The sequence below is a fragment of the Eretmochelys imbricata genome, chromosome 4 (assembly GCF_965152235.1).
Source record: "Eretmochelys imbricata isolate rEreImb1 chromosome 4, rEreImb1.hap1, whole genome shotgun sequence".
NCBI classification, from domain to species: domain Eukaryota; kingdom Metazoa; phylum Chordata; order Testudines; family Cheloniidae; genus Eretmochelys; species Eretmochelys imbricata.
The window spans coordinates 98,289,502-98,302,536 of NC_135575.1; positions in this window are offsets into that span (position 1 = coordinate 98,289,502).

A 13,035-nucleotide genomic window follows, 5' to 3' on the forward strand; every position below is an offset into this window, starting at 1 on the left:
CATTGTGTTTGGCTTGGAATGCTTAATAAGAACCAAGGCAGACCAATGAATAAACATCCCTTCATCTGGCAAGAACAGTTTTTCATCTCTGCTGTGGGGTAACACCTTACTACAAACTATAAAGATATATTTTCCAGATGTAGACATACCTTTTTAAATATCATCTGTACATACATTTCACAGTGATATTAATGACCAGCCTGATCCTGGCTTTCATTTAAGATCTCACATGACATTCCTTTCAGATAAATACTATGATAGCAATGTGTTAGGTGCAATGAGTTTGTGAGGCCTGCTGGCACAGAGTAGTGATTCCTTTGCCAGCTGGCACCAGTGGGCCTCTGTTCAGCACTGGAATCTTCACTTGAACCTATAGCATGTAATGGTTTTGGAGGTTGGGGTTTTTGGATGGTAGTGGAGGAGCCTTGTGCTTAAGGCTAAGCATGAATAGCCAAATTAATTTCACTGGGATTACATTTGTGTGTGAGTATTTACAGGATTGGGACATTAGCTTTATGAATTATTGATGGCTCAGTTGTGCCTTGTCCAAAATTAAAATCAAAGCACCTCTGCACATGCCCCAGGGGAGCCCTGGTAGGCAGTGTGACCCAGGGAAGGCAGAATACCGCCGGGAACTCCATGATGCACAGGTAGATGTGTATACTGGCACTATGGGCTGCTATGTGAAAACCTCATAGCTGTTCCTCACTGTGCCCTTAGTGCACCGTGGAAGATGGGAAGGCTTGTTGCACTCTTCCCATGACACACTGTAAATATGTGTAAGGACTATGAACAATGTGGCCCTTTAATATCACTTAATTTACATACTGCTCTAAGTTATTAACAGTAAATAGTCCTTAACAATCTTATCTAAGAATTTCCAAACTCTTCCATTTTTATATTTTGTAACTACAATAATCAGTCATGGCTGGTCATAAATATAAATGGAAGGGTAACCACCTTTCTGTATACAGTGCTATAAAATCTCTCCTGGCCAGAGGCAAAACCCTTTCACCTGTAAAGGGTTAAGAAGCTAAGGTAACCTAGCTGGCACCTGACCCAAAATGATCAATGAGAGGACAAAATACTTTCAAATCTGGAGGGGGGGGACAAAGGGTTAGTCTGTCTGTGTGATGCTTTTGCCGGGAACAGATCAGGAATGCAGCCTTACAACTCCTGTAAAGTTAGTAAGTAATCTAGCTAGAAATGTGTTTAATGGCTGGTAAAATAAGCTGTGCTGGATGGAATGTATATTCCTGTTTTTGTGTCTTTTTGTAACTTAAGGATTTGCCTAGAGGGATTCTCTATGTTTTGAATCTGATTACCCTGTAAGGTATTTACCATCCTGATTTTACAGAGGTGATTCTTTTACCTTTTCTTTAATTAAAATTCTTCTTTTAAGAACCTGATTAATTTTTCATTGTTCTTAAGATCCAAGGGTTTGGGTCCGTGTTCACCTGTACAATTTGGTGAGGATTCTTATCAAGCCTTCCCCAGGAAAGGGGGTGTAAGGCTGGGGGGTGGGATATTTTGAGGGGAGATGTCTCCAAGTGGACTCTTTCCCTGTTCTTTGTTTAACATGCTTGGTGGTGGCAGCATACGGTTCAAGGATAAGGCAAAGTTCGTACCTTGGGGAATTTTTGAACCTAAGCTGGTAAGAATAAGCTTAGGGGGTCTTTCCTGCAGGTCCCCACATCTGTACCCTAGAGTTCAGAGTGTGGAAGGAACCTTGACAGCTGCTTTTTTAATCGGAAAACAATTTAGTAACTATAAATTAAAGTTTGCTTGGTAGTCCATAGAATTTATGGCCAGAGCCTCAGCTAGTGTGTATCTGTGTAACTTCATTAAAGATCAAGATTTCTACCAACAGAAGATATGACCCTATGTTTATATGGGTCCAGCAGATAAAATGAAAAAAAACTATATAACTAAATCTCAAGTTTATGAAAGTCTTGGGAGACACCCAAAACTTTCATAAAATCAGATTTTGTAAAATTTGGGTCACTCAAGCTCATAATCTTGGTTTAATCTCTAACTACTTACTCTCTTCCCTTTAAGAAAAGGAGTACTTGTGGCACCTTAGAGACTAACCAATTTATTTGAGCATACGCTTTCGTGAGCTACAGCTCACTTCATCGGATGCATACTGTGGAAAGTGTAGAAGATCTTTTTATATACACACAAAGCATGAAAAAATACCTCCTCCCACCCCACTCTCCTGCTGCTAATAGCTTATCTAAAGTGATCGCTCTCCTTACAATGTGTATGATAATCAAGTTGGGCCATTTCCAGCACAAATCCAGGTTTTCTCACCCCCCACCCCCCCACACAAACCCACTCTCCTGCTGGTAATCCTGTTGTCATCATGAATAGGTCGGAATATGAAAAAGAGGCTGCTCGGCAGCTCTCCAACACCACTTTCTACAAGCCATTACCCTCTGATCCCACTGAGAGTTACCAAAAGAAACTACAGTATTTGCTCAAGAAACTCCCTGAAAAAGCACAAGATCAAATCCACACAGACACACCCCTGGAACCCCGACAAAGGATATTCTATCTACTACCCAAGATCCATAAACCTGGAAACCCTGGGCACCCCATCATCTCAGGCATTGGCACCCTGACAGCAGGACTGTCTGGCTATGTAGACTCCCTCATCAGGCCCTATGCTACCAGCACTCCCAGCTACCTTCGAGACACCACTGACTTCCTGAGGAAACTACAATCCATTGGTGGTCTTCCTGATAACACCATCCTGGCCACTATGGATGTAGAAGCCCTCTACACCAACATTCCACACAAAGATGGACTACAAGCCATCAAGAACACTATCCCCGATAATGTCACGGCTAACCTGGTGGCTGAACTTTGTGACTTTGTCCTTACCCATAACTATTTTACATTTGGGGACAATGTATACCTTCAGATCAGCAGCACTGCTATGGGTACCCGCATGGCCCCACAGTATGCCAACATTTTTATGGCTGACTTAGAACAACGCTTTCTCAGCTCTCATCCCCTAACGCCCCTACTCTACTTGCGCTATATTGATGACATCTTCATCATCTGGACCCATGGAAAAGAAGCCCTTGAGAAATTCCACCATGATTTCAACAATTTCCATCCCACCAACAACCTCAGCCTGGTCCAGTCCACACAAGAGATCCACTTCCTGGACACTACAGTGCTAATAAACGATGGTCACATAAACACCACCCTATACAGGAAACCTACTGACCGCTATTCCTACCTACATGCCTCCAGCTTTCACCCTGACCACACCACACGATCCATCGTCTACAGCCAAGCTCTGCGATACAACCGCATTTGCTCCAACCCCTCATACAGAGACAAACACCTACAAGATCTCTATCAAGTATTCTTATAACTACAATACCCACCTGCGGAAGTGAAGAAACAGATTGATAGAGCCAGAAGAGTTCCCAGAAGTCACCTACTACAGGACAGGCCTAACAAAGAAAATAACAGAACACCACTAGCCGTCACCTTCAGCCCCCAACTAAAACCTCTCCAACGCATCATCAAGGATCTACAACCTATCCTGAAGGACGACCCAACACTCTCACAAATCTTGGGAGACAGGCCAGTCCTTGCCTACAGACAGCCCCCCAACCAGAAGCAAATACTCACCAGCAACCACATACCACACAACAGAACCACTAACCCAGGAACCTATCCTTGCAACAAAGCCCGTTGCCAACTGTGCCCACATATCTATTCAGGGGACACCATCACAGGGCCTAATAACATCAGCCACACTATCAGAGGCTCGTTCACCTGCACATCCATCAATGTGATATAGGCCATCATGTGCCAGCAATGCCCCTCTGCCATGTACATTGGTCAAACTGGACAGTCTCTACGTAAAAGAATAAATGGACACAAATCAGATGTCAAGAATTATAACATTCATAAACCAGTCAGAGAACACTTCAATCTCTCTGGTCACACGATTACAGACATGAAAGTTGCTATATTACAACAAAAAAACTTCAAATCCAGACTCCAGTGAGAAACTGTTGAATTGGAATTCATTTGCTAATTGGATACAATTAACTTAGGCTTGAATAGAAACTGGGAGTGGCTTAGTCATTATGCAAGGTAACCTATTTCCCCTTGTTTTTTCCTACCCCCCCCCCAGACGTTCTTGGTAAACCCTGGATTTGTGCTGGAAATGGCCCACCTTGATTATCATACACATTGTAAGGAGAGTGGTCACTTTAGATAAGCTATTACCAGCAGGAGAGTGGGGTGAGAGGAGGTATTTTTTCATGCTTTGTGTGTATATAAAAAGATCTTCTACGCTTTCCACAGTATGCATCCGATGAAGTGAGCTGTAGCTCATAAAAGCTTATGCTCAAATAAGTTGGTTAGTCTCTAAGGTGCCACAAGTACTCCTTTTCTTTTTGCGAATATAGACTAACACGGCTGTTACTCTGAAACCTCTCCTCCCTTTGACTCACACATCCAGGCTAGGTCTTGCAACTACTGCCTGCACAACATCTCTAAGAGCTGTCCTTCCCTCTCTGCACACACTGCCAAAACTTGTGTCCAAGCTCCGAAGTACTCTGACTGCTGAAATCTCCTCTCTGACCTTGATGCTTGCAACAAACTTCCTCGAAGTGCATTCCAAACACAGCTAATAAGATCCTCTTCTTGGCTTATTGCTTTGACGCCAGCACTCCCCTCTTTAACTTCCCCCAGTGACTCTCCCTCTTCCACTACATCAAGCATAAACCTCTTGTACTTACTTTCAAAGTCCTCCATAATATAGCCCCACTGTACCTATCCAACCTACTATCTTATGGGAAGGGCAGCTCTTGCCTTCGCTCTACCAATGATGCCAATCTCAACTGCCCACTTCTCTGCTTTTCCAAAAAGCACTTTCATGCTTTTTCCAGTACCACCTGTTACAAGTGGGAAAAGCTCCCAGGGAAAAACCAAAATGCTGCCGCCTTATGAATGTATATAAATAATAATAATAAATGCAATACTACTGCTAGATTGGGGTACACCAAGGCATTTCAGAAAAAAAGGGAATTTTGTTAAATTGGAGTTCATAAAATCCAGGTTTACCTGTAATGGAATTATAAAGAGAATCAGTTTTGCTATGCAGCTGATTAGCCCCACAAAGATACAAACTGTATTTCAGATGGAAAAATGAATAAATGATTAAAACTTGTGAAAAAAAACCCCCAGAAACTACTGACATAATAAGCTGAGATTTATATGAAAAGGATCCTTTTTGCTTCTGTAGGGTATTAGAGAACTTCATCCATATTTCTAGACTACATTTGTTAACACTGAAATAACTCAAATGACTAGTAGGTTTTTAAAAGCACTGACAACTATGCGAGGGGGGAAAAAATGAAGCAATTTTTTTATCTTCTCCCTACCTCCTTTCAGGAGTGTATGCACGCAGAATACACGGTGTTATGCAGTGTAAAACCTGTGTAATGTAAACCTTTGTGCTACACATTTCACATGGGTTTGACTCTTTCCCCTTCCCAAGTGCCTGTGTACATGCACACACACACAGACTCTTAAGCTTAAACCCTCACCGAGTATTTCCCAGAACTCTGGGGCTCAGGGCTTCGCTCCCGCAGGAGGTGCCAGGGCTTATAGCGTCAGCCCCACAGGGTGCATGGGGACTTGGGGCTTCAGCCTCATGGGAGACACCAGAGCCCGGGGCTTTAGCCCCGTGGGAGGCACTGGGGCTCAGGGCTTCTGTCTTGCAGGCTTGAAAATATTTTTCAGAGCTCTGCTCCGGACAGCTCTGTCTGAATTTAAGCCCTGCACATACTCAGGCACAGTCTTCTCCAAATTGCTATCTCCTCCCATTTATTCAAGTTCCGTCTTTTATAGTGATTTTAAAAAAGCCTTTTAATTAATGTTTCAGTCAGAAACCTCACTGATGACTCTGACTAAGAATTAAGCAGCTGTAAGTGATTCAATGTGTTGCCTTTCAAAGCTCAGGCTTGTGGGCATAATGTGACTGCCTGCAGGAATCGGGAAATATATTTCCATCTGGCTAAAGTGTGGCAAATTATCTGCATGCAAATACAGGACCCACATATGCAAATGTTTGTAAGATTGGACCCATAGGTATTTTGCTTTCCTCTGGAAGCAGTAGGCCAGATTACTTCCCTCAAACCAGTACAGTGCTGTAGTTGGCCAGTTGGGAATATCGCAGGCACAGAATGGAGTTCTCAGCTGGCATAAACTGGTATAATCAGTTCCTGTACTAATTGCCCCACCCCCAACCTTGCATAGGAGATGGGAGATAGCACAGCACCGATCAGTAAGGTCAGGTGGGATTAACCATTTCTCAGCTAGTGTATGGTTCTGTGGAGACCTTAGCCACCTGGGTAGGTTAGAGATGCCCACAGGCTGCTTTTATACCAGGGCTGGTGCAGATCAGCCATGGAAACAGGAAGCTGTAATCAGCTCCTGGTACTGCACCACTCACACTCGCTCTCCTGTGCCACGAAGATCTCACCACAGGAGGGAATCTGGCAAAGTAACTACCTGGACCTATGTTCTGCTCCAGTGCGACATTTTTTATATTTACCCACATTTTTAATTTCTCTGGCATTGGAATTGTAGTTTTCCACTGAAAGAAGAGAGAGAAAAAGTCACAAAAATTACTCATCTAAGGATTTTTTTAATATACCTTCTAAGAAAATAACCAGGAAATCAAATGTAAGTTCAGCTAACAGCACAAGGCCTATATTAGGAAAGACAGGAGTGTCTTTCTCAAACTAGGAGCATTGCAGAAATAATGGTTTCACTCTCTGGGGAACAAACTTTTGAAAGCCTTATTTTCGAATTATCATGATTGAGTGAGGAGAGTACCTGAGTGTGTTACTTTTAAATTTTTGAATGTCAACTTAACTATCAGCTCAAAACTGTTTTTATTTTTAAAGGAGGAGAGAGGGGAGACAGCTGTTAATTAAGTACATTTTAGAATCAATCAATATATGTAAAGTGAATAGTGATGAAAACTGACTTCATAGGCACTGAGGCATCGGAGTGGAAAGTGTCTGTCTCTCCTCTTGAACCAGTCCTGTCTGGCAGAGATTTTGAAGATCTAGAATTATTTCTGTCCTTGACATATCCATTTATTTTAAAAGGTCAGAAAGAAATCCTGATTTATTAATTAATCACCAATTTCATTTGTAAAGAGCTTTGGGCTTAAACTATTCATTAATAATTGCACTAAACCCTGTATATGCCATGAATGTGTGATGGAAAGAAGGATCATTTTCCATATTTTGGTGTGACAGGTGCTTAAGAAACCTAAATAATAGTTTTAAAACCTACTTTTTAATTTTAATTATAATATTAATATTCCCAATCTATCCCCTAGTTAAGTTAAAGGCAAAACTTCCATTGCCTTAAATGGGAGAAGGATCCATTGAAAATCCAAATTCAGATTTTCAAAAAGTCTAAATTTAGGCTCCTCAATAGAGCTGTTGGGAATTCTTGAACAAAATGTCTTTTTTCCATAAAAAAACTGAAACTTTTTTAAACAAAAACTTCCAATTTTTCCTTCAGAAGCTCTTTTCATTTCAAAATTTAAATTAATGTATAGTGAAAACATTTTAAAAAATTATTGAAACAAAATGTTTTGATTGACCCAAACAGATTTTTGTGTGGGAAGTGGCGGATTTACAGTTCATGAAAAATTTTGACATTTTTTACCGATTTGGGAGGAGGAAACATTTTTCAAAATCACAATTTTTTTCTGGGTTGGGAAAACCGTTTCCCAGCCCTACGGCACTTCCAAGTAAACCGATAGTTTTTCAAAAGTGCTGAGCACCAGAAGTTCCCATGACCTGGTGGAGAATAGGAGAGAACAGTCCAGGAGTTGCAGGGGCTGGTATGTGAGGAGAAGTGCCTGTAGAGTTGAGTAAAGGGTGAGGGCAGTGACATGCATTGATCAGTCTCACATACAAGTCCACATAAGTATTTTTACCAGAAACAATATTATACACTTTACCTATTAAAATTCATTTAATGATTGTCAAGAAACAGCTTTTATAAGTACTTTACAAAACGATTCTGCTGTCAATTTAACTGATATGTCCCCCTTAACAGCATTTCTTAAACAAAAATATTTGGATATCAAAATAATAAAAGTAATGTATTAAACAAATACACAGGTCCGTGTTAATACTGTTGTTTTGTGATACATATATTTACTCTTGAAAAGAATGTGTGGGGGTTTTTGTTTTTTTTTTTGTTTTTTTTTTCAGACTTGGGAGCTTCTAAATCCATAATTTAGCATCTAAATGAAAGTGGCCTATGTAAGTATTTGGGGAATCTGTTTATGTAAGGCTTATTAATTCTGTTTGATATTCAGATATCTTTTAATGTATATCTGTGTCAGACTGCAACCTCCATTTTGAATGTAGGGCTTGCTGCCTTTTCTGTTCTTTTACCTCCATGTGGAACTGAAGTTTCAAGGGATGGTAGCACAGGGCTAACAATAGAGGCGTTGTTAAACCTTGATGATCCTTCATTCAAATTGAAGAACACTTAGACAAAGAGTTGGCTGCCACTCAGTTTGCCCAAATAGGCTGGTAACTAAGGAATAGATCACCTGGTGAGAGAGTTTTGATTGCTTGATAAGGCAGAATAGAGGCTCACCTGAAAAAGGGGATGGGAGATTATAAAAGAGAATTGCTTTCAGCAGCCAGGGCCATCCTTAGGCATACGCAGCTGCGTAGGGCACCTGAAAATTTGGGGAACCCCTGGGTCTCCCTATCCCTGTTCAGACCCTTCCTGCAGGCTCCCACCACAGCTGGCTGCTGCGGCCTAGTGAGTCTTCCTCTGGAGGGGATCTGGTACTTAAAAGTGAAAAAGCCTTCCAGCTTGCCAGACTTATTAGCACAACATTGAAACTGTTAAAGAGCCACTCAAGTGGTAATGAAGCCATTTAACGGGCATTTGCCAACCCCCAGGTATATACTGTCCATTTTTGAATTTACTGACAAAAACAGTTGTGCATCACTATAATAATTACTCAGAACATGTTAGTCTACACAGGACCTAAGTTTAAAATTTGCTTTAAAATATTTCATTAGTGTGTTGCTGAAAATTCTAAAATCACATCTCTAAAGAATCCTTGCATAGATTTTTAGATACACAATCTGAGTATTCATCTTTAGCCTTAAATGCTTGGATCTTCAGACATATTGTTTTTTAAATAAATCCATCAAAAGACCACCATTATCTAAAATACACATGCGAGCCTGGGCTGCTGTTGGGCATAGGGGCACCAGTTTAATAATATGGCAGAGGGCCCCATAAATCCTAAGGACAGCCCTGTCAGCAGCCATTTTGAGAAGAGACCAGGAGCAGAGGAAGGGTCCTGACTGCATATATCAGATCCTATGAATCTGAAGAGAAGCCGTGTGTGGGAGGGGAGGAAGCTGGAATTCACAGAGAACTCTGTCCCAAGCCCAGAGAACTTTCCAGAGTGGTGAGTACATGGAAGCAGGCTTGTTTGTTATTTTTGTCTGTGTATCTCTTGTGCTATCTAAATGGAGAGTAATGATGCTTTAGAATGCTGTGCAAAGTCTGTTTTCTTTCATTGGCATGTGCCTCTGTGGAGTTAAACTGTAAACTTAAGAGATCCACAAGGTGAGGTTCTGGGAAAGAGTGTGCTTAAGTTATGAGGAAGTCCGAGGGGGTCAATCTAGTCCTAGGGACTACAGGGTTCCAGTTCTGAGAGGGTTCTAAATAGATGATATGCACCCTGAGAGTGCCTAGACCTCAGCCACGGAGAGTGCCTGGATTCTGTTTGGGAGGCTTAAAGTACATGGAGCCTAGTGAGTTGGGCCCTAAGCACAACAGTCAGCTTAGTGAATATCCAGACAGGGGAGCTCTAGGTAGGTTGCAGTGTGTGACAAACTGACTTTCAAAGATGCTTGAATATATGAGGCACCTGTTGATTTCAGTGAGGTCTGTGGGTACTCACTACGTACACTTTGTGCCCTAATGATGGATTTAGCGTTGACATGTTCAAAGCACTGTAGGAAATTTAGCCATACTCTTCTGTTATAATTAATGGCATCCTCTGCACTGCTTTGAGATTCTCATCCTACAAACCATCTCTAGGGGGCCAAATTTGAACATTTTGGCTAATAAGTGCTTGTTTATTTTATTGCTAATACAAGCTTTGTTTTATATTCTCAACAACTCATTCCTTGGTTTTTAAAGGCTTGAATTATGCAACTCTAATGGTTTGTTAAGTGAAGTTTTTGGTTTGTCAGAGTATTCAGAGGGCAGATGCTGTTGAGCTGGGTTGAAAGATGAACCAAATTAAAATGAACCAATTATATGATAGCAGAAAGTTGGGCAGAAGTTGTTTAAGTGAAGTGTTCATAAATGCTGTGTGAAGAACATACCTAAGAGATTTAAACAACTGTAAATTCTCTATTTCAGCTATTCACTTTGCAAGAGGTTCCGTCAGAGAAACTTCATGCCAATGGGATTATCTTCCATGGAAATATCTTAATCATATGCAGCCGGATAGGATTTCATTCATGTTGGCAGGTGGCACGAGATGGCGGTGCTATAAGAGGTGCTAAGCAGGAGTATTTTTGCCCCTACCCCATTCCCTTACCCCTAAAAATACTAATTGTTTATTTCTGAAAACTCCAAAATATACCAACTCAACACATAGTAATAGACTTGATAAAAAGTCCACGTTAAGTAAGATGAACAGTATTTTACAGGTAATACTAAATCAGCACCTCCTTGAGCTGCTTGGGGCCCTAAGCAATTGCTTACTCTGCTTATGCCCACTGTCACCATTGAGGTAACTACAGAAGTAACAACACAGTCATTTCCCTGCATTGTAGTAATCAGGATGTGGTGAAGAGTATTAAACTTAAGACTATCCTAGTGAGAAAGAGAGAGGCTCTGTAGGCCAGTGATTGGGGCCATACACGCACCCCAGGAGGTGAGACACAGAGTACAATCCCCTGCTCCAGTCACTTTTGCTATTTATCCACATTGGAACACCTTGCTCAATTATTGCTCAGAGTTTACTTTTTACTACCTTTAGAAATACTGGAATTAAATTTCAATTTTTTTAAATTAAACACTATTACTCATTGAGTCTCTCTGGAGTCTTATGGAGTTCAAAAGGTAAATGCTTCCCATTTACTTATGCTGTCATTATAAATAAGCCACTTTAAAAATCAATAAAACAAAAGAACTTTGATAAAATTAAAAATAAAAATAAAACACCACTAAACACTTCATCAAATGCTAGAATAAAATGAAAAATGGATAAAGTCAAAGATTTCAGTTTATGGTTTGTTATATGTCAAATCTCTTGTACTTGCAGATAATATAACTGTCTAGTACTCTAGATAGCAGATGACAAGGCCAATAAAGGGTGTCGGATAGGCTGGGCTATGAGGTTATTGCCATACCCAAAAGATACTTACAACTCTGTAACATAATATAAAATAAAACATCACATCAAGATAAGTGTTATACTACCAGTGTCATTGTACTGAAGGAATGGGCAAACAGATACAGATAAAAACTTGTTGTGTATTGTTGTAATTCTAAATGTAAGTAGAGTCTGAATGAGCTATCCCCTGACATCTAATGATGAGCTGGGGGAAAAGACTTCAAGGGGTGGGAGGTGAAACCCATGAATGCACCTTTGAACTCTTGGTCTTTGCTAACCAAGGACACCCAAGTATGAGTGGGGTGAGTGGAGGGAGAGGGGAGTGATGTGTTAAAGGGATGTTTTCATTGGAACTGGGAGGCAAAGGACACTGCCCAACACACTGTGGGGCTGGGTTTCCTTATGAGCACATGCTTTTGAATGTGGCTGTGGTGTTTTTCCAAATTAATCCTTGGTTCCCTTTCCCTTTTAATAAAAATTCTCTTTTGTTATATATAGACTCAGTGCTTGCAAGAGCGGAAGTATTGTCTCTTAGAGGTGCCCGGGGTAGTGGTAAATTTTCCCAGATTACTTGTTGGGGGCTCAAGCCAGTTATGTTTTGTATTGTTAAGAACCCCTATACATTAAACCTAGCCCTTGTTGCTACTGACTCCACCTTGGCATCAGTCTAGATAGCTGGATGGGAACGGCCCATTCAAGTCAATGGACCTTTAGGGAGAACAATAGGTCTTAGAAGAAGCTAATCTCTCACCAGGTTAAGATGCTGTTTGCAGCATCTTCCTGAGGATGCTGCAAACAGCATCCAAGTCATGGCTGCTATGACGCTACAGGGGCATGTGACCAGATCACCTGGTACTGGACTCCATGTTGGAATACCAGTATTTTTCCACTGAAAGGTGTGGGAACCAAGCTTGGAGATGAAGGGTTCCCGCTATATGCAAAAGCTAATTAAGGCAGGGGAGTGACATCATCGTGGTTCTTCACTGACTCCTCACCCAAAGGAGATTCTTGGAAACACTTGAGGAACAAGGACTTAATTGGGGGGAAGTGTTGGACCCAGGCTAGAGGGATTTCTAGCCTGCGAAAGAATATCTGGGTTTTTTAAACTGCAAGCAAGTGCAGCTTGCCCCTTAAAAGCCTGCAGCTGGCTTAAATAATCATTTAGGGTGAGAATTTGCTACTTATATCCAATCTCTTTAGTATATTAAGCTTAGATTGCATTTTTATTTATTTGCTAGGTGACCTGCTTTGATGTGTTTGCTATGCCTTATAATCACTTAAAATCTATCTTTTGTAGTTAATAGATTTGCTTTTGCTTTATCACAGACCAGGGTGTGGGAGTTATAACTTGCGGCAAAAAGCTGTTGTACATTCTCTCTCCACACTGAGGGACCAGGGCGATTTTCAACAGCATATGCTGTACAGATCTCCATGCAGCGCAAGACAATATAATTTTGGGTTTACCCTCCAGAGGCGGTGGTGGTGTGTACCCGTGAATAGCTTGGCAGTTCCTTAGCTGAAACCTTCCCATGCAGAGCTGATCTCATCATCTGTGTGTAGTTGCAGCTGGGTGTGTCCCT